This window comes from Lissotriton vulgaris, chromosome 4_1 (genome assembly GCF_964263255.1).
Source record: "Lissotriton vulgaris chromosome 4_1, aLisVul1.2, whole genome shotgun sequence".
NCBI classification, from domain to species: domain Eukaryota; kingdom Metazoa; phylum Chordata; class Amphibia; order Caudata; family Salamandridae; genus Lissotriton; species Lissotriton vulgaris.
This window is the reverse complement of record NC_141691.1, coordinates 520,635,348-520,661,782: the sequence shown is the minus strand read 5'-3', so window position 1 is coordinate 520,661,782 and position 26,435 is coordinate 520,635,348. Positions and strand designations below refer to the sequence as shown.

The window sequence follows — 26,435 nt, the reverse complement described above, 5'->3', positions numbered from 1 at the left end:
CTCCTCTCGCCTTCCGAACGGGCTTCCAAACGGGCAATGCCCTGACGGGTCCCCCACAACCTATCCTGCCCATGCCCACACCCCTGTATATGAGGGTGACCCATGTCCCTCACCCTCCATGCTCGAATGGAAGGCCTGTGTGTCCTGAGGGGAGCACCAGACAGGCATCTCTCAGGCCAGGCAGACACCTGCAGAACCTGTTAAGCTCCAAAGCCTGTACATTCCCAAGATGCAACAGGTCACTATGCAAATCAGGCAGCCCTTGCCACACCCTCCCCGCCTCTGGCCTCTGCCGCTTTCCGTACGTGCAGCTCAGCTTTTTCTTACCCAGAGGCAGACTTCCGTTTTAGCAAACAGGTGGGTTGCAGTGGGTCCAGGACGCCATTTGGAGACAAAGCCTGCGGCCCAGTCAAAGGAGGACTACCTGCCACAGGCCATGGGGTCAGAAGCCTACAAAAGGAAGCGCGCCTCGGAATACAGGATCTCACTTGCTCAAGAGCCTTGCCTCCCACCATGGGAAGCAGCTCTAAAGGAACCTTGCGAAAATCATATTTTGAGCGATACTGCGTCATGCTAGGCAAATTGTGAGTCAGAAAAGCAACTTCATTTTGAGAAGCCCTGACCTACGGGAAGGAAAAGCTTTCAAGGTCAGAAGAGGGACTCGAACCCGGGCCGCGGCGGTGAGAGCGCCGAATCCTAACCACTAGACCACCAGGGAGCCCAGAGCCGTGCAGCAACAGTTCATACACTGCTCTCCGAGTGACAAAACTCATGGGGGCTGAAAACATATTTTATTCTACAGCAAATATGAATCGGAACTTAATCCTAATGATGCCACCAGACTGCCTGTCACTTCCAGGCACAGGCCATCCTCTCCCCCTTGCTACTGAACCGATGAATTCCTGCACAATCAGGATCCCCGGGAAAACCCAAGAGGGACACCTAGTGGCTGCTGATGGCGCACAGACAGCTGGTACACCTTCTCTCACCTATCTCGTTATTCAGCTTGCTGGAAGAATACATTGCGCTTAAGCGATTCAAGAGTGCAAAGGAGAAGAGTGCTCCAAAGTAGATGTATGCATCACAGCAGGGTTTTCCAGCAATTTACCTTTCTGTTGAGCTGGTACTGCACTTCACGCCAACATAGAGCACCTGACTGGGTGGGGGACTGCGTGCGCACAAAGGTGGCTTAGGTCAATGGGGGCAAAGCAACCTGGGGCACAGGAGAACAAGCCCCATTCCTCCGCTTTCATCTATTGGGAGGGGTGCCTTTTTAAAGACCTTCTTTTAAAAAAGATACACAGACAAATTAAGCAATCTATGCTTTAGAGGGATCTTCCCTGACCGGGAATCGAACCGGGGCCACGGCGGTGAAAGCGCCGAATCCTAGCCACTAGACCACCAGGGAGTAGATGCTCTAGTGTGCCTGCCTTGCTCACCCCCTTATTGTGACTAAGCTAACTCCAATATAAAAATTAACGGTAAAGTCCGAGTGGGAGAAAGTTAGGTGTCACACAGTGTGTTTGTTATAAGCAATTACTTTTAACCTCCTGCAAAAGCCTTTTAACTCTGCAATCACCTCTTGCTGGACAGCTGGTGCTACAGCAGCAAGCATAAAAAGGTAGTTGAAGAAAGTAAATCCTTGGGTCTCACCAGGGTGGCCGAGTGGTTAAGGCGTTGGACTTAAGATCCAATGGACGTTTGTCCGCATGGGTTAGAGCCCCATTCCTGGTATGGGTTTTCAGCAGGTTTGTAGGAACGTGCAGATGCTTTTGAAAAGCATTTTCCTCCGCCCTCCTCGGCCTCCCACTGCCCCTCCCCAACGGTCCCCATTCAAGCCTCAGGTGTGGAGTCTGCTGCTACTCTTCTACCAGCATGGATGCTTCCCAGAGCAATGAAGTGCCATCTACACAGAGCCCCTGCCTAGAGAAATACACCTCCTATGTCTTTTTCCACTATAGGGAGCAGGAGAAACTGATTGCTTCCTGGGCAACATGGGTCTGCCACTAGAATTTGCAGATTTCTCCCCTTTTTTTGATTTACGCCTACAGGCTCTCCCTTCCCAGTGGAGCAGGATCTGCTGATGCAGGCCCGGCTGGCCCAAACGTGCAAAGGGTTCTCCACAGGCCTCTGGGAAAGAAATTGAGCAGAGTTTCCTGCCCCGCCTCCTCTCGCCTTCCGAACGGGCTTCCAAACGGGCAATGCCCTGACGGGTCCCCCACAACCTATCCTGCCCATGCCCACACCCCTGTATATGAGGGTGACCCATGTCCCTCACCCTCCATGCTCGAATGGAAGGCCTGTGTGTCCTGAGGGGAGCACCAGACAGGCATCTCTCAGGCCAGGCAGACACCTGCAGTACCTGTTAAGCTCCAAAGCCTGTACATTCCCAAGATGCAACAGGTCACTATGCAAATCAGGCAGCCCTTGCCACACCCTCCCCGCCTCTGGCCTCTGCCGCTTTCCGTACGTGCAGCTCAGCTTTTTCTTACCCAGAGGCAGACTTCCGTTTTAGCAAACAGGTGGGTTGCAGTGGGTCCAGGACGCCATTTGGAGACAAAGCCTGCGGCCCAGTCAAAGGAGGACTACCTGCCACAGGCCATGGGGTCAGAAGCCTACAAAAGGAAGCGCGCCTCGGAATACAGGATCTCACTTGCTCAAGAGCCTTGCCTCCCACCATGGGAAGCAGCTCTAAAGGAACCTTGCGAAAATCATATTTTGAGCGATACTGCGTCATGCTAGGCAAATTGTGAGTCAGAAAAGCAACTTCATTTTGAGAAGCCCTGACCTACGGGAAGGAAAAGCTTTCAAGGTCAGAAGAGGGACTTTTCCCTGACCGGGAATCGAACCCGGGCCGCGGCGGTGAGAGCGCCGAATCCTAACCACTAGACCACCAGGGAGCCCAGAGCCGTGCAGCAAAAGTTCATACACTGCTCTCCGAGTGACAAAGCTCATGGGGGCTGAAAACATATTTTATTCTACAGCAAATATGAATCGGAACTTAATCCTCATGATGCCACCAGACTGCCTGTCACTTCCAGGCACAGGCCATCCTCTCCCCCTTGCTACTGAACCGATGAATTCCTGCACAATCAGGATCCCCGGGAAAACCCAAGAGGGACACCTAGTGGCTGCTGATGGCGCACAGACAGCTGGTACACCTTCTCTCACCTATCTCGTTATTCAGCTTGCTGGAAGAATACATTGCGCTTAAGCCATTCAAGAGTGCAAAGGAGAAGAGTGCTCCAAAGTAGATGTATGCATCACAGCAGGGTTTTCCAGCAATTTACCTTTCTGTTGAGCTGGTACTGCACTTCACGCCAACATAGAGCACCTGACTGGGTGGGGGACTGCGTGCGCACAAAGGTGGCTTAGGTCAATGGGGGCAAAGCAACCTGGGGCACAGGAGAACAAGCCCCATTCCTCCGCTTTCATCCATTGGGAGGGGTGCCTTTTTAAAGACCTTCTTTTAAAAAAGATACACAGACAAATTAAGCAATCTATGCTTTAGAGGGATCTTCCCTGACCGGGAATCGAACCCGGGCCGCGGCGGTGAAAGCGCCGAATCCTAGCCACTAGACCACCAGGGAGTAGATGCTCTAGTGTGCCTGCCTTGCTCACCCCCTTATTGTGACTAAGCTAACTCCAATATAAAAATTAACGGTAAAGTCCGAGTGGGAGAAAGTTAGGTGTCACACAGTGTGTTTGTTATAAGCAATTACTTTTAACCTCCTGCAAAAGCCTTTTAACTCTGCAATCACCTCTTGCTGGACAGCTGGTGCTACAGCAGCAAGCATAAAAAGGGAGTTGAAGAAAGTAAATCCTTGGGTCTCACCAGGGTGGCCGAGTGGTTAAGGCGTTGGACTTAAGATCCAATGGACGTTTGTCCGCATGGGCTCGAGCCCCATTCCTGGTATGGGTTTTCAGCAGGTTTGTAGGAACGTGCAGATGCTTTTGAAAAGCATTTTCCTCCGCCCTCCTCGGCCTCCCACTGCCCCTCCCCAACGGTCCCCATTCAAGCCTCAGGTGTGGAGTCTGCTGCTACTCTTCTACCAGCATGGATGCTTCCCAGAGCAATGAAGTGCCATCTACACAGAGCCCCTGCCTAGAGAAATACACCTCCTATGTCTTTTTCCACTATAGGGAGCAGGAGAAACTGATTGCTTCCTGGGCAACATGGGTCTGCCACTAGAATTTGCAGATTTCTCCCCTTTTTTTGATTTACGCCTACAGGCTCTCCCTTCCCAGTGGAGCAGGATCTGCTGATGCAGGCCCGGCTGGCCCAAACGTGCAAAGGGTTCTCCACAGGCCTCTGGGAAAGAAATTGAGCAGAGTTTCCTGCCCCGCCTCCTCTCGCCTTCCGAACGGGCTTCCAAACGGGCAATGCCCTGACGGGTCCCCCACAACCTATCCTGCCCATGCCCACACCCCTGTATATGAGGGTGACCCATGTCCCTCACCCTCCATGCTCGAATGGAAGGCCTGTGTGTCCTGAGGGGAGCACCAGACAGGCATCTCTCAGGCCAGGCAGACACCTGCAGAACCTGTTAAGCTCCAAAGCCTGTACATTCCCAAGATGCAACAGGTCACTATGCAAATCAGGCAGCCCTTGCCACACCCTCCCCGCCTCTGGCCTCTGCCGCTTTCCGTACGTGCAGCTCAGCTTTTTCTTACCCAGAGGCAGACTTCCGTTTTAGCAAACAGGTGGGTTGCAGTGGGTCCAGGACGCCATTTGGAGACAAAGCCTGCGGCCCAGTCAAAGGAGGACTACCTGCCACAGGCCATGGGGTCAGAAGCCTACAAAAGGAAGCGCGCCTCGGAATACAGGATCTCACTTGCTCAAGAGCCTTGCCTCCCACCATGGGAAGCAGCTCTAAAGGAACCTTGCGAAAATCATATTTTGAGCGATACTGCGTCATGCTAGGCAAATTGTGAGTCAGAAAAGCAACTTCATTTTGAGAAGCCCTGACCTACGGGAAGGAAAAGCTTTCAAGGTCAGAAGAGGGACTCGAACCCGGGCCGCGGCGGTGAGAGCGCCGAATCCTAACCACTAGACCACCAGGGAGCCCAGAGCCGTGCAGCAACAGTTCATACACTGCTCTCCGAGTGACAAAACTCATGGGGGCTGAAAACATATTTTATTCTACAGCAAATATGAATCGGAACTTAATCCTAATGATGCCACCAGACTGCCTGTCACTTCCAGGCACAGGCCATCCTCTCCCCCTTGCTACTGAACCGATGAATTCCTGCACAATCAGGATCCCCGGGAAAACCCAAGAGGGACACCTAGTGGCTGCTGATGGCGCACAGACAGCTGGTACACCTTCTCTCACCTATCTCGTTATTCAGCTTGCTGGAAGAATACATTGCGCTTAAGCGATTCAAGAGTGCAAAGGAGAAGAGTGCTCCAAAGTAGATGTATGCATCACAGCAGGGTTTTCCAGCAATTTACCTTTCTGTTGAGCTGGTACTGCACTTCACGCCAACATAGAGCACCTGACTGGGTGGGGGACTGCGTGCGCACAAAGGTGGCTTAGGTCAATGGGGGCAAAGCAACCTGGGGCACAGGAGAACAAGCCCCATTCCTCCGCTTTCATCTATTGGGAGGGGTGCCTTTTTAAAGACCTTCTTTTAAAAAAGATACACAGACAAATTAAGCAATCTATGCTTTAGAGGGATCTTCCCTGACCGGGAATCGAACCGGGGCCACGGCGGTGAAAGCGCCGAATCCTAGCCACTAGACCACCAGGGAGTAGATGCTCTAGTGTGCCTGCCTTGCTCACCCCCTTATTGTGACTAAGCTAACTCCAATATAAAAATTAACGGTAAAGTCCGAGTGGGAGAAAGTTAGGTGTCACACAGTGTGTTTGTTATAAGCAATTACTTTTAACCTCCTGCAAAAGCCTTTTAACTCTGCAATCACCTCTTGCTGGACAGCTGGTGCTACAGCAGCAAGCATAAAAAGGGAGTTGAAGAAAGTAAATCCTTGGGTCTCACCAGGGTGGCCGAGTGGTTAAGGCGTTGGACTTAAGATCCAATGGACGTTTGTCCGCATGGGCTCGAGCCCCATTCCTGGTATGGGTTTTCAGCAGGTTTGTAGGAACGTGCAGATGCTTTTGAAAAGCATTTTCCTCCGCCCTCCTCGGCCTCCCACTGCCCCTCCCCAACGGTCCCCATTCAAGCCTCAGGTGTGGAGTCTGCTGCTACTCTTCTACCAGCATGGATGCTTCCCAGAGCAATGAAGTGCCATCTACACAGAGCCCCTGCCTAGAGAAATACACCTCCTATGTCTTTTTCCACTATAGGGAGCAGGAGAAACTGATTGCTTCCTGGGCAACATGGGTCTGCCACTAGAATTTGCAGATTTCTCCCCTTTTTTTGATTTACGCCTACAGGCTCTCCCTTCCCAGTGGAGCAGGATCTGCTGATGCAGGCCCGGCTGGCCCAAACGTGCAAAGGGTTCTCCACAGGCCTCTGGGAAAGAAATTGAGCAGAGTTTCCTGCCCCGCCTCCTCTCGCCTTCCGAACGGGCTTCCAAACGGGCAATGCCCTGACGGGTCCCCCACAACCTATCCTGCCCATGCCCACACCCCTGTATATGAGGGTGACCCATGTCCCTCACCCTCCATGCTCGAATGGAAGGCCTGTGTGTCCTGAGGGGAGCACCAGACAGGCATCTCTCAGGCCAGGCAGACACCTGCAGAACCTGTTAAGCTCCAAAGCCTGTACATTCCCAAGATGCAACAGGTCACTATGCAAATCAGGCAGCCCTTGCCACACCCTCCCCGCCTCTGGCCTCTGCCGCTTTCCGTACGTGCAGCTCAGCTTTTTCTTACCCAGAGGCAGACTTCCGTTTTAGCAAACAGGTGGGTTGCAGTGGGTCCAGGACGCCATTTGGAGACAAAGCCTGCGGCCCAGTCAAAGGAGGACTACCTGCCACAGGCCATGGGGTCAGAAGCCTACAAAAGGAAGCGCGCCTCGGAATACAGGATCTCACTTGCTCAAGAGCCTTGCCTCCCACCATGGGAAGCAGCTCTAAAGGAACCTTGCGAAAATCATATTTTGAGCGATACTGCGTCATGCTAGGCAAATTGTGAGTCAGAAAAGCAACTTCATTTTGAGAAGCCCTGACCTACGGGAAGGAAAAGCTTTCAAGGTCAGAAGAGGGACTCGAACCCGGGCCGCGGCGGTGAGAGCGCCGAATCCTAACCACTAGACCACCAGGGAGCCCAGAGCCGTGCAGCAACAGTTCATACACTGCTCTCCGAGTGACAAAACTCATGGGGGCTGAAAACATATTTTATTCTACAGCAAATATGAATCGGAACTTAATCCTAATGATGCCACCAGACTGCCTGTCACTTCCAGGCACAGGCCATCCTCTCCCCCTTGCTACTGAACCGATGAATTCCTGCACAATCAGGATCCCCGGGAAAACCCAAGAGGGACACCTAGTGGCTGCTGATGGCGCACAGACAGCTGGTACACCTTCTCTCACCTATCTCGTTATTCAGCTTGCTGGAAGAATACATTGCGCTTAAGCGATTCAAGAGTGCAAAGGAGAAGAGTGCTCCAAAGTAGATGTATGCATCACAGCAGGGTTTTCCAGCAATTTACCTTTCTGTTGAGCTGGTACTGCACTTCACGCCAACATAGAGCACCTGACTGGGTGGGGGACTGCGTGCGCACAAAGGTGGCTTAGGTCAATGGGGGCAAAGCAACCTGGGGCACAGGAGAACAAGCCCCATTCCTCCGCTTTCATCTATTGGGAGGGGTGCCTTTTTAAAGACCTTCTTTTAAAAAAGATACACAGACAAATTAAGCAATCTATGCTTTAGAGGGATCTTCCCTGACCGGGAATCGAACCGGGGCCACGGCGGTGAAAGCGCCGAATCCTAGCCACTAGACCACCAGGGAGTAGATGCTCTAGTGTGCCTGCCTTGCTCACCCCCTTATTGTGACTAAGCTAACTCCAATATAAAAATTAACGGTAAAGTCCGAGTGGGAGAAAGTTAGGTGTCACACAGTGTGTTTGTTATAAGCAATTACTTTTAACCTCCTGCAAAAGCCTTTTAACTCTGCAATCACCTCTTGCTGGACAGCTGGTGCTACAGCAGCAAGCATAAAAAGGTAGTTGAAGAAAGTAAATCCTTGGGTCTCACCAGGGTGGCCGAGTGGTTAAGGCGTTGGACTTAAGATCCAATGGACGTTTGTCCGCATGGGTTAGAGCCCCATTCCTGGTATGGGTTTTCAGCAGGTTTGTAGGAACGTGCAGATGCTTTTGAAAAGCATTTTCCTCCGCCCTCCTCGGCCTCCCACTGCCCCTCCCCAACGGTCCCCATTCAAGCCTCAGGTGTGGAGTCTGCTGCTACTCTTCTACCAGCATGGATGCTTCCCAGAGCAATGAAGTGCCATCTACACAGAGCCCCTGCCTAGAGAAATACACCTCCTATGTCTTTTTCCACTATAGGGAGCAGGAGAAACTGATTGCTTCCTGGGCAACATGGGTCTGCCACTAGAATTTGCAGATTTCTCCCCTTTTTTTGATTTACGCCTACAGGCTCTCCCTTCCCAGTGGAGCAGGATCTGCTGATGCAGGCCCGGCTGGCCCAAACGTGCAAAGGGTTCTCCACAGGCCTCTGGGAAAGAAATTGAGCAGAGTTTCCTGCCCCGCCTCCTCTCGCCTTCCGAACGGGCTTCCAAACGGGCAATGCCCTGACGGGTCCCCCACAACCTATCCTGCCCATGCCCACACCCCTGTATATGAGGGTGACCCATGTCCCTCACCCTCCATGCTCGAATGGAAGGCCTGTGTGTCCTGAGGGGAGCACCAGACAGGCATCTCTCAGGCCAGGCAGACACCTGCAGTACCTGTTAAGCTCCAAAGCCTGTACATTCCCAAGATGCAACAGGTCACTATGCAAATCAGGCAGCCCTTGCCACACCCTCCCCGCCTCTGGCCTCTGCCGCTTTCCGTACGTGCAGCTCAGCTTTTTCTTACCCAGAGGCAGACTTCCGTTTTAGCAAACAGGTGGGTTGCAGTGGGTCCAGGACGCCATTTGGAGACAAAGCCTGCGGCCCAGTCAAAGGAGGACTACCTGCCACAGGCCATGGGGTCAGAAGCCTACAAAAGGAAGCGCGCCTCGGAATACAGGATCTCACTTGCTCAAGAGCCTTGCCTCCCACCATGGGAAGCAGCTCTAAAGGAACCTTGCGAAAATCATATTTTGAGCGATACTGCGTCATGCTAGGCAAATTGTGAGTCAGAAAAGCAACTTCATTTTGAGAAGCCCTGACCTACGGGAAGGAAAAGCTTTCAAGGTCAGAAGAGGGACTTTTCCCTGACCGGGAATCGAACCCGGGCCGCGGCGGTGAGAGCGCCGAATCCTAACCACTAGACCACCAGGGAGCCCAGAGCCGTGCAGCAAAAGTTCATACACTGCTCTCCGAGTGACAAAGCTCATGGGGGCTGAAAACATATTTTATTCTACAGCAAATATGAATCGGAACTTAATCCTCATGATGCCACCAGACTGCCTGTCACTTCCAGGCACAGGCCATCCTCTCCCCCTTGCTACTGAACCGATGAATTCCTGCACAATCAGGATCCCCGGGAAAACCCAAGAGGGACACCTAGTGGCTGCTGATGGCGCACAGACAGCTGGTACACCTTCTCTCACCTATCTCGTTATTCAGCTTGCTGGAAGAATACATTGCGCTTAAGCCATTCAAGAGTGCAAAGGAGAAGAGTGCTCCAAAGTAGATGTATGCATCACAGCAGGGTTTTCCAGCAATTTACCTTTCTGTTGAGCTGGTACTGCACTTCACGCCAACATAGAGCACCTGACTGGGTGGGGGACTGCGTGCGCACAAAGGTGGCTTAGGTCAATGGGGGCAAAGCAACCTGGGGCACAGGAGAACAAGCCCCATTCCTCCGCTTTCATCCATTGGGAGGGGTGCCTTTTTAAAGACCTTCTTTTAAAAAAGATACACAGACAAATTAAGCAATCTATGCTTTAGAGGGATCTTCCCTGACCGGGAATCGAACCCGGGCCGCGGCGGTGAAAGCGCCGAATCCTAGCCACTAGACCACCAGGGAGTAGATGCTCTAGTGTGCCTGCCTTGCTCACCCCCTTATTGTGACTAAGCTAACTCCAATATAAAAATTAACGGTAAAGTCCGAGTGGGAGAAAGTTAGGTGTCACACAGTGTGTTTGTTATAAGCAATTACTTTTAACCTCCTGCAAAAGCCTTTTAACTCTGCAATCACCTCTTGCTGGACAGCTGGTGCTACAGCAGCAAGCATAAAAAGGGAGTTGAAGAAAGTAAATCCTTGGGTCTCACCAGGGTGGCCGAGTGGTTAAGGCGTTGGACTTAAGATCCAATGGACGTTTGTCCGCATGGGCTCGAGCCCCATTCCTGGTATGGGTTTTCAGCAGGTTTGTAGGAACGTGCAGATGCTTTTGAAAAGCATTTTCCTCCGCCCTCCTCGGCCTCCCACTGCCCCTCCCCAACGGTCCCCATTCAAGCCTCAGGTGTGGAGTCTGCTGCTACTCTTCTACCAGCATGGATGCTTCCCAGAGCAATGAAGTGCCATCTACACAGAGCCCCTGCCTAGAGAAATACACCTCCTATGTCTTTTTCCACTATAGGGAGCAGGAGAAACTGATTGCTTCCTGGGCAACATGGGTCTGCCACTAGAATTTGCAGATTTCTCCCCTTTTTTTGATTTACGCCTACAGGCTCTCCCTTCCCAGTGGAGCAGGATCTGCTGATGCAGGCCCGGCTGGCCCAAACGTGCAAAGGGTTCTCCACAGGCCTCTGGGAAAGAAATTGAGCAGAGTTTCCTGCCCCGCCTCCTCTCGCCTTCCGAACGGGCTTCCAAACGGGCAATGCCCTGACGGGTCCCCCACAACCTATCCTGCCCATGCCCACACCCCTGTATATGAGGGTGACCCATGTCCCTCACCCTCCATGCTCGAATGGAAGGCCTGTGTGTCCTGAGGGGAGCACCAGACAGGCATCTCTCAGGCCAGGCAGACACCTGCAGAACCTGTTAAGCTCCAAAGCCTGTACATTCCCAAGATGCAACAGGTCACTATGCAAATCAGGCAGCCCTTGCCACACCCTCCCCGCCTCTGGCCTCTGCCGCTTTCCGTACGTGCAGCTCAGCTTTTTCTTACCCAGAGGCAGACTTCCGTTTTAGCAAACAGGTGGGTTGCAGTGGGTCCAGGACGCCATTTGGAGACAAAGCCTGCGGCCCAGTCAAAGGAGGACTACCTGCCACAGGCCATGGGGTCAGAAGCCTACAAAAGGAAGCGCGCCTCGGAATACAGGATCTCACTTGCTCAAGAGCCTTGCCTCCCACCATGGGAAGCAGCTCTAAAGGAACCTTGCGAAAATCATATTTTGAGCGATACTGCGTCATGCTAGGCAAATTGTGAGTCAGAAAAGCAACTTCATTTTGAGAAGCCCTGACCTACGGGAAGGAAAAGCTTTCAAGGTCAGAAGAGGGACTCGAACCCGGGCCGCGGCGGTGAGAGCGCCGAATCCTAACCACTAGACCACCAGGGAGCCCAGAGCCGTGCAGCAACAGTTCATACACTGCTCTCCGAGTGACAAAACTCATGGGGGCTGAAAACATATTTTATTCTACAGCAAATATGAATCGGAACTTAATCCTAATGATGCCACCAGACTGCCTGTCACTTCCAGGCACAGGCCATCCTCTCCCCCTTGCTACTGAACCGATGAATTCCTGCACAATCAGGATCCCCGGGAAAACCCAAGAGGGACACCTAGTGGCTGCTGATGGCGCACAGACAGCTGGTACACCTTCTCTCACCTATCTCGTTATTCAGCTTGCTGGAAGAATACATTGCGCTTAAGCGATTCAAGAGTGCAAAGGAGAAGAGTGCTCCAAAGTAGATGTATGCATCACAGCAGGGTTTTCCAGCAATTTACCTTTCTGTTGAGCTGGTACTGCACTTCACGCCAACATAGAGCACCTGACTGGGTGGGGGACTGCGTGCGCACAAAGGTGGCTTAGGTCAATGGGGGCAAAGCAACCTGGGGCACAGGAGAACAAGCCCCATTCCTCCGCTTTCATCTATTGGGAGGGGTGCCTTTTTAAAGACCTTCTTTTAAAAAAGATACACAGACAAATTAAGCAATCTATGCTTTAGAGGGATCTTCCCTGACCGGGAATCGAACCGGGGCCACGGCGGTGAAAGCGCCGAATCCTAGCCACTAGACCACCAGGGAGTAGATGCTCTAGTGTGCCTGCCTTGCTCACCCCCTTATTGTGACTAAGCTAACTCCAATATAAAAATTAACGGTAAAGTCCGAGTGGGAGAAAGTTAGGTGTCACACAGTGTGTTTGTTATAAGCAATTACTTTTAACCTCCTGCAAAAGCCTTTTAACTCTGCAATCACCTCTTGCTGGACAGCTGGTGCTACAGCAGCAAGCATAAAAAGGTAGTTGAAGAAAGTAAATCCTTGGGTCTCACCAGGGTGGCCGAGTGGTTAAGGCGTTGGACTTAAGATCCAATGGACGTTTGTCCGCATGGGTTAGAGCCCCATTCCTGGTATGGGTTTTCAGCAGGTTTGTAGGAACGTGCAGATGCTTTTGAAAAGCATTTTCCTCCGCCCTCCTCGGCCTCCCACTGCCCCTCCCCAACGGTCCCCATTCAAGCCTCAGGTGTGGAGTCTGCTGCTACTCTTCTACCAGCATGGATGCTTCCCAGAGCAATGAAGTGCCATCTACACAGAGCCCCTGCCTAGAGAAATACACCTCCTATGTCTTTTTCCACTATAGGGAGCAGGAGAAACTGATTGCTTCCTGGGCAACATGGGTCTGCCACTAGAATTTGCAGATTTCTCCCCTTTTTTTGATTTACGCCTACAGGCTCTCCCTTCCCAGTGGAGCAGGATCTGCTGATGCAGGCCCGGCTGGCCCAAACGTGCAAAGGGTTCTCCACAGGCCTCTGGGAAAGAAATTGAGCAGAGTTTCCTGCCCCGCCTCCTCTCGCCTTCCGAACGGGCTTCCAAACGGGCAATGCCCTGACGGGTCCCCCACAACCTATCCTGCCCATGCCCACACCCCTGTATATGAGGGTGACCCATGTCCCTCACCCTCCATGCTCGAATGGAAGGCCTGTGTGTCCTGAGGGGAGCACCAGACAGGCATCTCTCAGGCCAGGCAGACACCTGCAGAACCTGTTAAGCTCCAAAGCCTGTACATTCCCAAGATGCAACAGGTCACTATGCAAATCAGGCAGCCCTTGCCACACCCTCCCCGCCTCTGGCCTCTGCCGCTTTCCGTACGTGCAGCTCAGCTTTTTCTTACCCAGAGGCAGACTTCCGTTTTAGCAAACAGGTGGGTTGCAGTGGGTCCAGGACGCCATTTGGAGACAAAGCCTGCGGCCCAGTCAAAGGAGGACTACCTGCCACAGGCCATGGGGTCAGAAGCCTACAAAAGGAAGCGCGCCTCGGAATACAGGATCTCACTTGCTCAAGAGCCTTGCCTCCCACCATGGGAAGCAGCTCTAAAGGAACCTTGCGAAAATCATATTTTGAGCGATACTGCGTCATGCTAGGCAAATTGTGAGTCAGAAAAGCAACTTCATTTTGAGAAGCCCTGACCTACGGGAAGGAAAAGCTTTCAAGGTCAGAAGAGGGACTCGAACCCGGGCCGCGGCGGTGAGAGCGCCGAATCCTAACCACTAGACCACCAGGGAGCCCAGAGCCGTGCAGCAACAGTTCATACACTGCTCTCCGAGTGACAAAACTCATGGGGGCTGAAAACATATTTTATTCTACAGCAAATATGAATCGGAACTTAATCCTAATGATGCCACCAGACTGCCTGTCACTTCCAGGCACAGGCCATCCTCTCCCCCTTGCTACTGAACCGATGAATTCCTGCACAATCAGGATCCCCGGGAAAACCCAAGAGGGACACCTAGTGGCTGCTGATGGCGCACAGACAGCTGGTACACCTTCTCTCACCTATCTCGTTATTCAGCTTGCTGGAAGAATACATTGCGCTTAAGCGATTCAAGAGTGCAAAGGAGAAGAGTGCTCCAAAGTAGATGTATGCATCACAGCAGGGTTTTCCAGCAATTTACCTTTCTGTTGAGCTGGTACTGCACTTCACGCCAACATAGAGCACCTGACTGGGTGGGGGACTGCGTGCGCACAAAGGTGGCTTAGGTCAATGGGGGCAAAGCAACCTGGGGCACAGGAGAACAAGCCCCATTCCTCCGCTTTCATCTATTGGGAGGGGTGCCTTTTTAAAGACCTTCTTTTAAAAAAGATACACAGACAAATTAAGCAATCTATGCTTTAGAGGGATCTTCCCTGACCGGGAATCGAACCGGGGCCACGGCGGTGAAAGCGCCGAATCCTAGCCACTAGACCACCAGGGAGTAGATGCTCTAGTGTGCCTGCCTTGCTCACCCCCTTATTGTGACTAAGCTAACTCCAATATAAAAATTAACGGTAAAGTCCGAGTGGGAGAAAGTTAGGTGTCACACAGTGTGTTTGTTATAAGCAATTACTTTTAACCTCCTGCAAAAGCCTTTTAACTCTGCAATCACCTCTTGCTGGACAGCTGGTGCTACAGCAGCAAGCATAAAAAGGTAGTTGAAGAAAGTAAATCCTTGGGTCTCACCAGGGTGGCTGAGTGGTTAAGGCGTTGGACTTAAGATCCAATGGACGTTTGTCCGCATGGGTTAGAGCCCCATTCCTGGTATGGGTTTTCAGCAGGTTTGTAGGAACGTGCAGATGCTTTTGAAAAGCATTTTCCTCCGCCCTCCTCGGCCTCCCACTGCCCCTCCCCAACGGTCCCCATTCAAGCCTCAGGTGTGGAGTCTGCTGCTACTCTTCTACCAGCATGGATGCTTCCCAGAGCAATGAAGTGCCATCTACACAGAGCCCCTGCCTAGAGAAATACACCTCCTATGTCTTTTTCCACTATAGGGAGCAGGAGAAACTGATTGCTTCCTGGGCAACATGGGTCTGCCACTAGAATTTGCAGATTTCTCCCCTTTTTTTGATTTACGCCTACAGGCTCTCCCTTCCCAGTGGAGCAGGATCTGCTGATGCAGGCCCGGCTGGCCCAAACGTGCAAAGGGTTCTCCACAGGCCTCTGGGAAAGAAATTGAGCAGAGTTTCCTGCCCCGCCTCCTCTCGCCTTCCGAACGGGCTTCCAAACGGGCAATGCCCTGACGGGTCCCCCACAACCTATCCTGCCCATGCCCACACCCCTGTATATGAGGGTGACCCATGTCCCTCACCCTCCATGCTCGAATGGAAGGCCTGTGTGTCCTGAGGGGAGCACCAGACAGGCATCTCTCAGGCCAGGCAGACACCTGCAGAACCTGTTAAGCTCCAAAGCCTGTACATTCCCAAGATGCAACAGGTCACTATGCAAATCAGGCAGCCCTTGCCACACCCTCCCCGCCTCTGGCCTCTGCCGCTTTCCGTACGTGCAGCTCAGCTTTTTCTTACCCAGAGGCAGACTTCCGTTTTAGCAAACAGGTGGGTTGCAGTGGGTCCAGGACGCCATTTGGAGACAAAGCCTGCGGCCCAGTCAAAGGAGGACTACCTGCCACAGGCCATGGGGTCAGAAGCCTACAAAAGGAAGCGCGCCTCGGAATACAGGATCTCACTTGCTCAAGAGCCTTGCCTCCCACCATGGGAAGCAGCTCTAAAGGAACCTTGCGAAAATCATATTTTGAGCGATACTGCGTCATGCTAGGCAAATTGTGAGTCAGAAAAGCAACTTCATTTTGAGAAGCCCTGACCTACGGGAAGGAAAAGCTTTCAAGGTCAGAAGAGGGACTCGAACCCGGGCCGCGGCGGTGAGAGCGCCGAATCCTAACCACTAGACCACCAGGGAGCCCAGAGCCGTGCAGCAACAGTTCATACACTGCTCTCCGAGTGACAAAACTCATGGGGGCTGAAAACATATTTTATTCTACAGCAAATATGAATCGGAACTTAATCCTAATGATGCCACCAGACTGCCTGTCACTTCCAGGCACAGGCCATCCTCTCCCCCTTGCTACTGAACCGATGAATTCCTGCACAATCAGGATCCCCGGGAAAACCCAAGAGGGACACCTAGTGGCTGCTGATGGCGCACAGACAGCTGGTACACCTTCTCTCACCTATCTCGTTATTCAGCTTGCTGGAAGAATACATTGCGCTTAAGCGATTCAAGAGTGCAAAGGAGAAGAGTGCTCCAAAGTAGATGTATGCATCACAGCAGGGTTTTCCAGCAATTTACCTTTCTGTTGAGCTGGTACTGCACTTCACGCCAACATAGAGCACCTGACTGGGTGGGGGACTGCGTGCGCACAAAGGTGGCTTAGGTCAATGGGGGCAAAGCAACCTGGGGCACAGGAGAACAAGCCCCATTCCTCCGCTTTCATCTATTGGGAGGGGTGCCTTTTTAAAGACCTTCTTTTAAAAAAGATACACAGACAAATTAAGCAATCTATGCTTTAGAGGGATCTTCCCTGACCGGGAATCGAACCGGGGCCACGGCGGTGAAAGCGCCGAATCCTAGCCACTAGACCACCAGGGAGTAGATGCTCTAGTGTGCCTGCCTTGCTCACCCCCTTATTGTGACTAAGCTAACTCCAATATAAAAATTAACGGTAAAGTCCGAGTGGGAGAAAGTTAGGTGTCACACAGTGTGTTTGTTATAAGCAATTACTTTTAACCTCCTGCAAAAGCCTTTTAACTCTGCAATCACCTCTTGCTGGACAGCTGGTGCTACAGCAGCAAGCATAAAAAGGTAGTTGAAGAAAGTAAATCCTTGGGTCTCACCAGGGTGGCCGAGTGGTTAAGGCGTTGGACTTAAGATCCAATGGACGTTTGTCCGCATGGGTTAGAGCCCCATTCCTGGTATGGGTTTTCAGCAGGTTTGTAGGAACGTGCAGATGCTTTTGAAAAGCATTTTCCTCCGCCCTCCTCGGCCTCCCACTGCCCCTCCCCAACGGTCCCCATTCAAGCCTCAGGTGTGGAGTCTGCTGCTACTCTTCTACCAGCATGGATGCTTCCCAGAGCAATGAAGTGCCATCTACACAGAGCCCCTGCCTAGAGAAATACACCTCCTATGTCTTTTTCCACTATAGGGAGCAGGAGAAACTGATTGCTTCCTGGGCAACATGGGTCTGCCACTAGAATTTGCAGATTTCTCCCCTTTTTTTGATTTACGCCTACAGGCTCTCCCTTCCCAGTGGAGCAGGATCTGCTGATGCAGGCCCGGCTGGCCCAAACGTGCAAAGGGTTCTCCACAGGCCTCTGGGAAAGAAATTGAGCAGAGTTTCCTGCCCCGCCTCCTCTCGCCTTCCGAACGGGCTTCCAAACGGGCAATGCCCTGACGGGTCCCCCACAACCTATCCTGCCCATGCCCACACCCCTGTATATGAGGGTGACCCATGTCCCTCACCCTCCATGCTCGAATGGAAGGCCTGTGTGTCCTGAGGGGAGCACCAGACAGGCATCTCTCAGGCCAGGCAGACACCTGCAGTACCTGTTAAGCTCCAAAGCCTGTACATTCCCAAGATGCAACAGGTCACTATGCAAATCAGGCAGCCCTTGCCACACCCTCCCCGCCTCTGGCCTCTGCCGCTTTCCGTACGTGCAGCTCAGCTTTTTCTTACCCAGAGGCAGACTTCCGTTTTAGCAAACAGGTGGGTTGCAGTGGGTCCAGGACGCCATTTGGAGACAAAGCCTGCGGCCCAGTCAAAGGAGGACTACCTGCCACAGGCCATGGGGTCAGAAGCCTACAAAAGGAAGCGCGCCTCGGAATACAGGATCTCACTTGCTCAAGAGCCTTGCCTCCCACCATGGGAAGCAGCTCTAAAGGAACCTTGCGAAAATCATATTTTGAGCGATACTGCGTCATGCTAGGCAAATTGTGAGTCAGAAAAGCAACTTCATTTTGAGAAGCCCTGACCTACGGGAAGGAAAAGCTTTCAAGGTCAGAAGAGGGACTTTTCCCTGACCGGGAATCGAACCCGGGCCGCGGCGGTGAGAGCGCCGAATCCTAACCACTAGACCACCAGGGAGCCCAGAGCCGTGCAGCAAAAGTTCATACACTGCTCTCCGAGTGACAAAGCTCATGGGGGCTGAAAACATATTTTATTCTACAGCAAATATGAATCGGAACTTAATCCTCATGATGCCACCAGACTGCCTGTCACTTCCAGGCACAGGCCATCCTCTCCCCCTTGCTACTGAACCGATGAATTCCTGCACAATCAGGATCCCCGGGAAAACCCAAGAGGGACACCTAGTGGCTGCTGATGGCGCACAGACAGCTGGTACACCTTCTCTCACCTATCTCGTTATTCAGCTTGCTGGAAGAATACATTGCGCTTAAGCCATTCAAGAGTGCAAAGGAGAAGAGTGCTCCAAAGTAGATGTATGCATCACAGCAGGGTTTTCCAGCAATTTACCTTTCTGTTGAGCTGGTACTGCACTTCACGCCAACATAGAGCACCTGACTGGGTGGGGGACTGCGTGCGCACAAAGGTGGCTTAGGTCAATGGGGGCAAAGCAACCTGGGGCACAGGAGAACAAGCCCCATTCCTCCGCTTTCATCCATTGGGAGGGGTGCCTTTTTAAAGACCTTCTTTTAAAAAAGATACACAGACAAATTAAGCAATCTATGCTTTAGAGGGATCTTCCCTGACCGGGAATCGAACCCGGGCCGCGGCGGTGAAAGCGCCGAATCCTAGCCACTAGACCACCAGGGAGTAGATGCTCTAGTGTGCCTGCCTTGCTCACCCCCTTATTGTGACTAAGCTAACTCCAATATAAAAATTAACGGTAAAGTCCGAGTGGGAGAAAGTTAGGTGTCACACAGTGTGTTTGTTATAAGCAATTACTTTTAACCTCCTGCAAAAGCCTTTTAACTCTGCAATCACCTCTTGCTGGACAGCTGGTGCTACAGCAGCAAGCATAAAAAGGGAGTTGAAGAAAGTAAATCCTTGGGTCTCACCAGGGTGGCCGAGTGGTTAAGGCGTTGGACTTAAGATCCAATGGACGTTTGTCCGCATGGGCTCGAGCCCCATTCCTGGTATGGGTTTTCAGCAGGTTTGTAGGAACGTGCAGATGCTTTTGAAAAGCATTTTCCTCCGCCCTCCTCGGCCTCCCACTGCCCCTCCCCAACGGTCCCCATTCAAGCCTCAGGTGTGGAGTCTGCTGCTACTCTTCTACCAGCATGGATGCTTCCCAGAGCAATGAAGTGCCATCTACACAGAGCCCCTGCCTAGAGAAATACACCTCCTATGTCTTTTTCCACTATAGGGAGCAGGAGAAACTGATTGCTTCCTGGGCAACATGGGTCTGCCACTAGAATTTGCAGATTTCTCCCCTTTTTTTGATTTACGCCTACAGGCTCTCCCTTCCCAGTGGAGCAGGATCTGCTGATGCAGGCCCGGCTGGCCCAAACGTGCAAAGGGTTCTCCACAGGCCTCTGGGAAAGAAATTGAGCAGAGTTTCCTGCCCCGCCTCCTCTCGCCTTCCGAACGGGCTTCCAAACGGGCAATGCCCTGACGGGTCCCCCACAACCTATCCTGCCCATGCCCACACCCCTGTATATGAGGGTGACCCATGTCCCTCACCCTCCATGCTCGAATGGAAGGCCTGTGTGTCCTGAGGGGAGCACCAGACAGGCATCTCTCAGGCCAGGCAGACACCTGCAGAACCTGTTAAGCTCCAAAGCCTGTACATTCCCAAGATGCAACAGGTCACTATGCAAATCAGGCAGCCCTTGCCACACCCTCCCCGCCTCTGGCCTCTGCCGCTTTCCGTACGTGCAGCTCAGCTTTTTCTTACCCAGAGGCAGACTTCCGTTTTAGCAAACAGGTGGGTTGCAGTGGGTCCAGGACGCCATTTGGAGACAAAGCCTGCGGCCCAGTCAAAGGAGGACTACCTGCCACAGGCCATGGGGTCAGAAGCCTACAAAAGGAAGCGCGCCTCGGAATACAGGATCTCACTTGCTCAAGAGCCTTGCCTCCCACCATGGGAAGCAGCTCTAAAGGAACCTTGCGAAAATCATATTTTGAGCGATACTGCGTCATGCTAGGCAAATTGTGAGTCAGAAAAGCAACTTCATTTTGAGAAGCCCTGACCTACGGGAAGGAAAAGCTTTCAAGGTCAGAAGAGGGACTCGAACCCGGGCCGCGGCGGTGAGAGCGCCGAATCCTAACCACTAGACCACCAGGGAGCCCAGAGCCGTGCAGCAACAGTTCATACACTGCTCTCCGAGTGACAAAACTCATGGGGGCTGAAAACATATTTTATTCTACAGCAAATATGAATCGGAACTTAATCCTAATGATGCCACCAGACTGCCTGTCACTTCCAGGCACAGGCCATCCTCTCCCCCTTGCTACTGAACCGATGAATTCCTGCACAATCAGGATCCCCGGGAAAACCCAAGAGGGACACCTAGTGGCTGCTGATGGCGCACAGACAGCTGGTACACCTTCTCTCACCTATCTCGTTATTCAGCTTGCTGGAAGAATACATTGCGCTTAAGCGATTCAAGAGTGCAAAGGAGAAGAGTGCTCCAAAGTAGATGTATGCATCACAGCAGGGTTTTCCAGCAATTTACCTTTCTGTTGAGCTGGTACTGCACTTCACGCCAACATAGAGCACCTGACTGGGTGGGGGACTGCGTGCGCACAAAGGTGGCTTAGGTCAATGGGGGCAAAGCAACCTGGGGCACAGGAGAACAAGCCCCATTCCTCCGCTTTCATCTATTGGTAGGGGTGCCTTTTTAAAGACCTTCTTTTAAAAAAGATACACAGACAAATTAAGCAATCTATGCTTTAGAGGGATCTTCCCTGACCGGGAATCGAACCGGGGCCACGGCGGTGAAAGCGCCGAATCCTAGCCACTAGACCACCAGGGAGTAGATGCTCTAGTGTGCCTGCCTTGCTCACCCCCTTATTGTGACTAAGCTAACTCCAATATAAAAATTAACGGTAAAGTCCGAGTGGGAGAAAGTTAGGTGTCACACAGTGTGTTTGTTATAAGCAATTACTTTTAACCTCCTGCAAAAGCCTTTTAACTCTGCAATCACCTCTTGCTGGACAGCTGGTGCTACAGCAGCAAGCATAAAAAGGTAGTTGAAGAAAGTAAATCCTTGGGTCTCACCAGGGTGGCCGAGTGGTTAAGGCGTTGGACTTAAGATCCAATGGACGTTTGTCCGCATGGGTTAGAGCCCCATTCCTGGTATGGGTTTTCAGCAGGTTTGTAGGAACGTGCAGATGCTTTTGAAAAGCATTTTCCTCCGCCCTCCTCGGCCTCCCACTGCCCCTCCCCAACGGTCCCCATTCAAGCCTCAGGTGTGGAGTCTGCTGCTACTCTTCTACCAGCATGGATGCTTCCCAGAGCAATGAAGTGCCATCTACACAGAGCCCCTGCCTAGAGAAATACACCTCCTATGTCTTTTTCCACTATAGGGAGCAGGAGAAACTGATTGCTTCCTGGGCAACATGGGTCTGCCACTAGAATTTGCAGATTTCTCCCCTTTTTTTGATTTACGCCTACAGGCTCTCCCTTCCCAGTGGAGCAGGATCTGCTGATGCAGGCCCGGCTGGCCCAAACGTGCAAAGGGTTCTCCACAGGCCTCTGGGAAAGAAATTGAGCAGAGTTTCCTGCCCCGCCTCCTCTCGCCTTCCGAACGGGCTTCCAAACGGGCAATGCCCTGACGGGTCCCCCACAACCTATCCTGCCCATGCCCACACCCCTGTATATGAGGGTGACCCATGTCCCTCACCCTCCATGCTCGAATGGAAGGCCTGTGTGTCCTGAGGGGAGCACCAGACAGGCATCTCTCAGGCCAGGCAGACACCTGCAGAACCTGTTAAGCTCCAAAGCCTGTACATTCCCAAGATGCAACAGGTCACTATGCAAATCAGGCAGCCCTTGCCACACCCTCCCCGCCTCTGGCCTCTGCCGCTTTCCGTACGTGCAGCTCAGCTTTTTCTTACCCAGAGGCAGACTTCCGTTTTAGCAAACAGGTGGGTTGCAGTGGGTCCAGGACGCCATTTGGAGACAAAGCCTGCGGCCCAGTCAAAGGAGGACTACCTGCCACAGGCCATGGGGTCAGAAGCCTACAAAAGGAAGCGCGCCTCGGAATACAGGATCTCACTTGCTCAAGAGCCTTGCCTCCCACCATGGGAAGCAGCTCTAAAGGAACCTTGCGAAAATCATATTTTGAGCGATACTGCGTCATGCTAGGCAAATTGTGAGTCAGAAAAGCAACTTCATTTTGAGAAGCCCTGACCTACGGGAAGGAAAAGCTTTCAAGGTCAGAAGAGGGACTCGAACCCGGGCCGCGGCGGTGAGAGCGCCGAATCCTAACCACTAGACCACCAGGGAGCCCAGAGCCGTGCAGCAACAGTTCATACACTGCTCTCCGAGTGACAAAACTCATGGGGGCTGAAAACATATTTTATTCTACAGCAAATATGAATCGGAACTTAATCCTAATGATGCCACCAGACTGCCTGTCACTTCCAGGCACAGGCCATCCTCTCCCCCTTGCTACTGAACCGATGAATTCCTGCACAATCAGGATCCCCGGGAAAACCCAAGAGGGACACCTAGTGGCTGCTGATGGCGCACAGACAGCTGGTACACCTTCTCTCACCTATCTCGTTATTCAGCTTGCTGGAAGAATACATTGCGCTTAAGCGATTCAAGAGTGCAAAGGAGAAGAGTGCTCCAAAGTAGATGTATGCATCACAGCAGGGTTTTCCAGCAATTTACCTTTCTGTTGAGCTGGTACTGCACTTCACGCCAACATAGAGCACCTGACTGGGTGGGGGACTGCGTGCGCACAAAGGTGGCTTAGGTCAATGGGGGCAAAGCAACCTGGGGCACAGGAGAACAAGCCCCATTCCTCCGCTTTCATCTATTGGGAGGGGTGCCTTTTTAAAGACCTTCTTTTAAAAAAGATACACAGACAAATTAAGCAATCTATGCTTTAGAGGGATCTTCCCTGACCGGGAATCGAACCGGGGCCACGGCGGTGAAAGCGCCGAATCCTAGCCACTAGACCACCAGGGAGTAGATGCTCTAGTGTGCCTGCCTTGCTCACCCCCTTATTGTGACTAAGCTAACTCCAATATAAAAATTAACGGTAAAGTCCGAGTGGGAGAAAGTTAGGTGTCACACAGTGTGTTTGTTATAAGCAATTACTTTTAACCTCCTGCAAAAGCCTTTTAACTCTGCAATCACCTCTTGCTGGACAGCTGGTGCTACAGCAGCAAGCATAAAAAGGTAGTTGAAGAAAGTAAATCCTTGGGTCTCACCAGGGTGGCTGAGTGGTTAAGGCGTTGGACTTAAGATCCAATGGACGTTTGTCCGCATGGGTTAGAGCCCCATTCCTGGTATGGGTTTTCAGCAGGTTTGTAGGAACGTGCAGATGCTTTTGAAAAGCATTTTCCTCCGCCCTCCTCGGCCTCCCACTGCCCCTCCCCAACGGTCCCCATTCAAGCCTCAGGTGTGGAGTCTGCTGCTACTCTTCTACCAGCATGGATGCTTCCCAGAGCAATGAAGTGCCATCTACACAGAGCCCCTGCCTAGAGAAATACACCTCCTATGTCTTTTTCCACTATAGGGAGCAGGAGAAACTGATTGCTTCCTGGGCAACATGGGTCTGCCACTAGAATTTGCAGATTTCTCCCCTTTTTTTGATTTACGCCTACAGGCTCTCCCTTCCCAGTGGAGCAGGATCTGCTGATGCAGGCCCGGCTGGCCCAAACGTGCAAAGGGTTCTCCACAGGCCTCTGGGAAAGAAATTGAGCAGAGTTTCCTGCCCCGCCTCCTCTCGCCTTCCGAACGGGCTTCCAAACGGGCAATGCCCTGACGGGTCCCCCACAACCTATCCTGCCCATGCCCACACCCCTGTATATGAGGGTGACCCATGTCCCTCACCCTCCATGCTCGAATGGAAGGCCTGTGTGTCCTGAGGGGAGCACCAGACAGGCATCTCTCAGGCCAGGCAGACACCTGCAGTACCTGTTAAGCTCCAAAGCCTGTACATTCCCAAGATGCAACAGGTCACTATGCAAATCAGGCAGCCCTTGCCACACCCTCCCCGCCTCTGGCCTCTGCCGCTTTCCGTACGTGCAGCTCAGCTTTTTCTTACCCAGAGGCAGACTTCCGTTTTAGCAAACAGGTGGGTTGCAGTGGGTCCAGGACGCCATTTGGAGACAAAGCCTGCGGCCCAGTCAAAGGAGGACTACCTGCCACAGGCCATGGGGTCAGAAGCCTACAAAAGGAAGCGCGCCTCGGAATACAGGATCTCACTTGCTCAAGAGCCTTGCCTCCCACCATGGGAAGCAGCTCTAAAGGAACCTTGCGAAAATCATATTTTGAGCGATACTGCGTCATGCTAGGCAAATTGTGAGTCAGAAAAGCAACTTCATTTTGAGAAGCCCTGACCTACGGGAAGGAAAAGCTTTCAAGGTCAGAAGAGGGACTTTTCCCTGACCGGGAATCGAACCCGGGCCGCGGCGGTGAGAGCGCCGAATCCTAACCACTAGACCACCAGGGAGCCCAGAGCCGTGCAGCAAAAGTTCATACACTGCTCTCCGAGTGACAAAGCTCATGGGGGCTGAAAACATATTTTATTCTACAGCAAATATGAATCGGAACTTAATCCTCATGATGCCACCAGACTGCCTGTCACTTCCAGGCACAGGCCATCCTCTCCCCCTTGCTACTGAACCGATGAATTCCTGCACAATCAGGATCCCCGGGAAAACCCAAGAGGGACACCTAGTGGCTGCTGATGGCGCACAGACAGCTGGTACACCTTCTCTCACCTATCTCGTTATTCAGCTTGCTGGAAGAATACATTGCGCTTAAGCCATTCAAGAGTGCAAAGGAGAAGAGTGCTCCAAAGTAGATGTATGCATCACAGCAGGGTTTTCCAGCAATTTACCTTTCTGTTGAGCTGGTACTGCACTTCACGCCAACATAGAGCACCTGACTGGGTGGGGGACTGCGTGCGCACAAAGGTGGCTTAGGTCAATGGGGGCAAAGCAACCTGGGGCACAGGAGAACAAGCCCCATTCCTCCGCTTTCATCCATTGGGAGGGGTGCCTTTTTAAAGACCTTCTTTTAAAAAAGATACACAGACAAATTAAGCAATCTATGCTTTAGAGGGATCTTCCCTGACCGGGAATCGAACCCGGGCCGCGGCGGTGAAAGCGCCGAATCCTAGCCACTAGACCACCAGGGAGTAGATGCTCTAGTGTGCCTGCCTTGCTCACCCCCTTATTGTGACTAAGCTAACTCCAATATAAAAATTAACGGTAAAGTCCGAGTGGGAGAAAGTTAGGTGTCACACAGTGTGTTTGTTATAAGCAATTACTTTTAACCTCCTGCAAAAGCCTTTTAACTCTGCAATCACCTCTTGCTGGACAGCTGGTGCTACAGCAGCAAGCATAAAAAGGGAGTTGAAGAAAGTAAATCCTTGGGTCTCACCAGGGTGGCCGAGTGGTTAAGGCGTTGGACTTAAGATCCAATGGACGTTTGTCCGCATGGGCTCGAGCCCCATTCCTGGTATGGGTTTTCAGCAGGTTTGTAGGAACGTGCAGATGCTTTTGAAAAGCATTTTCCTCCGCCCTCCTCGGCCTCCCACTGCCCCTCCCCAACGGTCCCCATTCAAGCCTCAGGTGTGGAGTCTGCTGCTACTCTTCTACCAGCATGGATGCTTCCCAGAGCAATGAAGTGCCATCTACACAGAGCCCCTGCCTAGAGAAATACACCTCCTATGTCTTTTTCCACTATAGGGAGCAGGAGAAACTGATTGCTTCCTGGGCAACATGGGTCTGCCACTAGAATTTGCAGATTTCTCCCCTTTTTTTGATTTACGCCTACAGGCTCTCCCTTCCCAGTGGAGCAGGATCTGCTGATGCAGGCCCGGCTGGCCCAAACGTGCAAAGGGTTCTCCACAGGCCTCTGGGAAAGAAATTGAGCAGAGTTTCCTGCCCCGCCTCCTCTCGCCTTCCGAACGGGCTTCCAAACGGGCAATGCCCTGACGGGTCCCCCACAACCTATCCTGCCCATGCCCACACCCCTGTATATGAGGGTGACCCATGTCCCTCACCCTCCATGCTCGAATGGAAGGCCTGTGTGTCCTGAGGGGAGCACCAGACAGGCATCTCTCAGGCCAGGCAGACACCTGCAGAACCTGTTAAGCTCCAAAGCCTGTACATTCCCAAGATGCAACAGGTCACTATGCAAATCAGGCAGCCCTTGCCACACCCTCCCCGCCTCTGGCCTCTGCCGCTTTCCGTACGTGCAGCTCAGCTTTTTCTTACCCAGAGGCAGACTTCCGTTTTAGCAAACAGGTGGGTTGCAGTGGGTCCAGGACGCCATTT

At 52.3% G+C, this 26,435-nt stretch overlaps 28 non-coding genes across 28 annotated transcripts; 12 read left to right on the top strand and 16 right to left on the bottom strand.

Moving 5' to 3' along the window:
- Positions 1-1,336: 1,336 nt before the first annotated feature.
- TRNAE-UUC (transfer RNA glutamic acid (anticodon UUC)) lies at positions 1,337-1,408 on the bottom strand. Its single transcript has one exon. It is a non-coding gene; the product is annotated as a tRNA-Glu (tRNA).
- Positions 1,409-1,651: 243 nt separating this feature from the next.
- On the top strand, positions 1,652-1,734 carry TRNAL-UAA (transfer RNA leucine (anticodon UAA)). Its single transcript has one exon. It is a non-coding gene; the product is annotated as a tRNA-Leu (tRNA).
- Positions 1,735-2,828: 1,094 nt separating this feature from the next.
- On the bottom strand, positions 2,829-2,900 carry TRNAE-CUC (transfer RNA glutamic acid (anticodon CUC)). Its single transcript has one exon. It is a non-coding gene; the product is annotated as a tRNA-Glu (tRNA).
- Positions 2,901-3,518: 618 nt separating this feature from the next.
- On the bottom strand, positions 3,519-3,590 carry TRNAE-UUC (transfer RNA glutamic acid (anticodon UUC)). Its single transcript has one exon. It is a non-coding gene; the product is annotated as a tRNA-Glu (tRNA).
- A 243-nt stretch (positions 3,591-3,833) lies between these two features.
- On the top strand, positions 3,834-3,916 carry TRNAL-UAA (transfer RNA leucine (anticodon UAA)). The gene has a single exon. It is a non-coding gene; the product is annotated as a tRNA-Leu (tRNA).
- A 1,767-nt stretch (positions 3,917-5,683) lies between these two features.
- On the bottom strand, positions 5,684-5,755 carry TRNAE-UUC (transfer RNA glutamic acid (anticodon UUC)). Its single transcript has one exon. It is a non-coding gene; the product is annotated as a tRNA-Glu (tRNA).
- Positions 5,756-5,998: 243 nt separating this feature from the next.
- Positions 5,999-6,081, top strand: TRNAL-UAA (transfer RNA leucine (anticodon UAA)). The gene has a single exon. It is a non-coding gene; the product is annotated as a tRNA-Leu (tRNA).
- Positions 6,082-7,848: 1,767 nt separating this feature from the next.
- On the bottom strand, positions 7,849-7,920 carry TRNAE-UUC (transfer RNA glutamic acid (anticodon UUC)). Its single transcript has one exon. It is a non-coding gene; the product is annotated as a tRNA-Glu (tRNA).
- A 243-nt stretch (positions 7,921-8,163) lies between these two features.
- TRNAL-UAA (transfer RNA leucine (anticodon UAA)) lies at positions 8,164-8,246 on the top strand. Its single transcript has one exon. It is a non-coding gene; the product is annotated as a tRNA-Leu (tRNA).
- Positions 8,247-9,340: 1,094 nt separating this feature from the next.
- TRNAE-CUC (transfer RNA glutamic acid (anticodon CUC)) lies at positions 9,341-9,412 on the bottom strand. The gene has a single exon. It is a non-coding gene; the product is annotated as a tRNA-Glu (tRNA).
- Positions 9,413-10,030: 618 nt separating this feature from the next.
- TRNAE-UUC (transfer RNA glutamic acid (anticodon UUC)) lies at positions 10,031-10,102 on the bottom strand. Its single transcript has one exon. It is a non-coding gene; the product is annotated as a tRNA-Glu (tRNA).
- Positions 10,103-10,345: 243 nt separating this feature from the next.
- TRNAL-UAA (transfer RNA leucine (anticodon UAA)) lies at positions 10,346-10,428 on the top strand. The gene has a single exon. It is a non-coding gene; the product is annotated as a tRNA-Leu (tRNA).
- A 1,767-nt stretch (positions 10,429-12,195) lies between these two features.
- On the bottom strand, positions 12,196-12,267 carry TRNAE-UUC (transfer RNA glutamic acid (anticodon UUC)). The gene has a single exon. It is a non-coding gene; the product is annotated as a tRNA-Glu (tRNA).
- Positions 12,268-12,510: 243 nt separating this feature from the next.
- Positions 12,511-12,593, top strand: TRNAL-UAA (transfer RNA leucine (anticodon UAA)). Its single transcript has one exon. It is a non-coding gene; the product is annotated as a tRNA-Leu (tRNA).
- Positions 12,594-14,360: 1,767 nt separating this feature from the next.
- Positions 14,361-14,432, bottom strand: TRNAE-UUC (transfer RNA glutamic acid (anticodon UUC)). The gene has a single exon. It is a non-coding gene; the product is annotated as a tRNA-Glu (tRNA).
- Positions 14,433-14,675: 243 nt separating this feature from the next.
- Positions 14,676-14,758, top strand: TRNAL-UAA (transfer RNA leucine (anticodon UAA)). Its single transcript has one exon. It is a non-coding gene; the product is annotated as a tRNA-Leu (tRNA).
- Positions 14,759-16,525: 1,767 nt separating this feature from the next.
- Positions 16,526-16,597, bottom strand: TRNAE-UUC (transfer RNA glutamic acid (anticodon UUC)). Its single transcript has one exon. It is a non-coding gene; the product is annotated as a tRNA-Glu (tRNA).
- A 243-nt stretch (positions 16,598-16,840) lies between these two features.
- On the top strand, positions 16,841-16,923 carry TRNAL-UAA (transfer RNA leucine (anticodon UAA)). Its single transcript has one exon. It is a non-coding gene; the product is annotated as a tRNA-Leu (tRNA).
- Positions 16,924-18,017: 1,094 nt separating this feature from the next.
- On the bottom strand, positions 18,018-18,089 carry TRNAE-CUC (transfer RNA glutamic acid (anticodon CUC)). Its single transcript has one exon. It is a non-coding gene; the product is annotated as a tRNA-Glu (tRNA).
- A 618-nt stretch (positions 18,090-18,707) lies between these two features.
- Positions 18,708-18,779, bottom strand: TRNAE-UUC (transfer RNA glutamic acid (anticodon UUC)). Its single transcript has one exon. It is a non-coding gene; the product is annotated as a tRNA-Glu (tRNA).
- Positions 18,780-19,022: 243 nt separating this feature from the next.
- Positions 19,023-19,105, top strand: TRNAL-UAA (transfer RNA leucine (anticodon UAA)). Its single transcript has one exon. It is a non-coding gene; the product is annotated as a tRNA-Leu (tRNA).
- A 1,767-nt stretch (positions 19,106-20,872) lies between these two features.
- On the bottom strand, positions 20,873-20,944 carry TRNAE-UUC (transfer RNA glutamic acid (anticodon UUC)). Its single transcript has one exon. It is a non-coding gene; the product is annotated as a tRNA-Glu (tRNA).
- Positions 20,945-21,187: 243 nt separating this feature from the next.
- On the top strand, positions 21,188-21,270 carry TRNAL-UAA (transfer RNA leucine (anticodon UAA)). Its single transcript has one exon. It is a non-coding gene; the product is annotated as a tRNA-Leu (tRNA).
- Positions 21,271-23,037: 1,767 nt separating this feature from the next.
- Positions 23,038-23,109, bottom strand: TRNAE-UUC (transfer RNA glutamic acid (anticodon UUC)). The gene has a single exon. It is a non-coding gene; the product is annotated as a tRNA-Glu (tRNA).
- A 243-nt stretch (positions 23,110-23,352) lies between these two features.
- Positions 23,353-23,435, top strand: TRNAL-UAA (transfer RNA leucine (anticodon UAA)). The gene has a single exon. It is a non-coding gene; the product is annotated as a tRNA-Leu (tRNA).
- Positions 23,436-24,529: 1,094 nt separating this feature from the next.
- On the bottom strand, positions 24,530-24,601 carry TRNAE-CUC (transfer RNA glutamic acid (anticodon CUC)). Its single transcript has one exon. It is a non-coding gene; the product is annotated as a tRNA-Glu (tRNA).
- Positions 24,602-25,219: 618 nt separating this feature from the next.
- On the bottom strand, positions 25,220-25,291 carry TRNAE-UUC (transfer RNA glutamic acid (anticodon UUC)). Its single transcript has one exon. It is a non-coding gene; the product is annotated as a tRNA-Glu (tRNA).
- Positions 25,292-25,534: 243 nt separating this feature from the next.
- On the top strand, positions 25,535-25,617 carry TRNAL-UAA (transfer RNA leucine (anticodon UAA)). Its single transcript has one exon. It is a non-coding gene; the product is annotated as a tRNA-Leu (tRNA).
- The last annotated feature ends 818 nt before the right edge of the window (positions 25,618-26,435 follow it).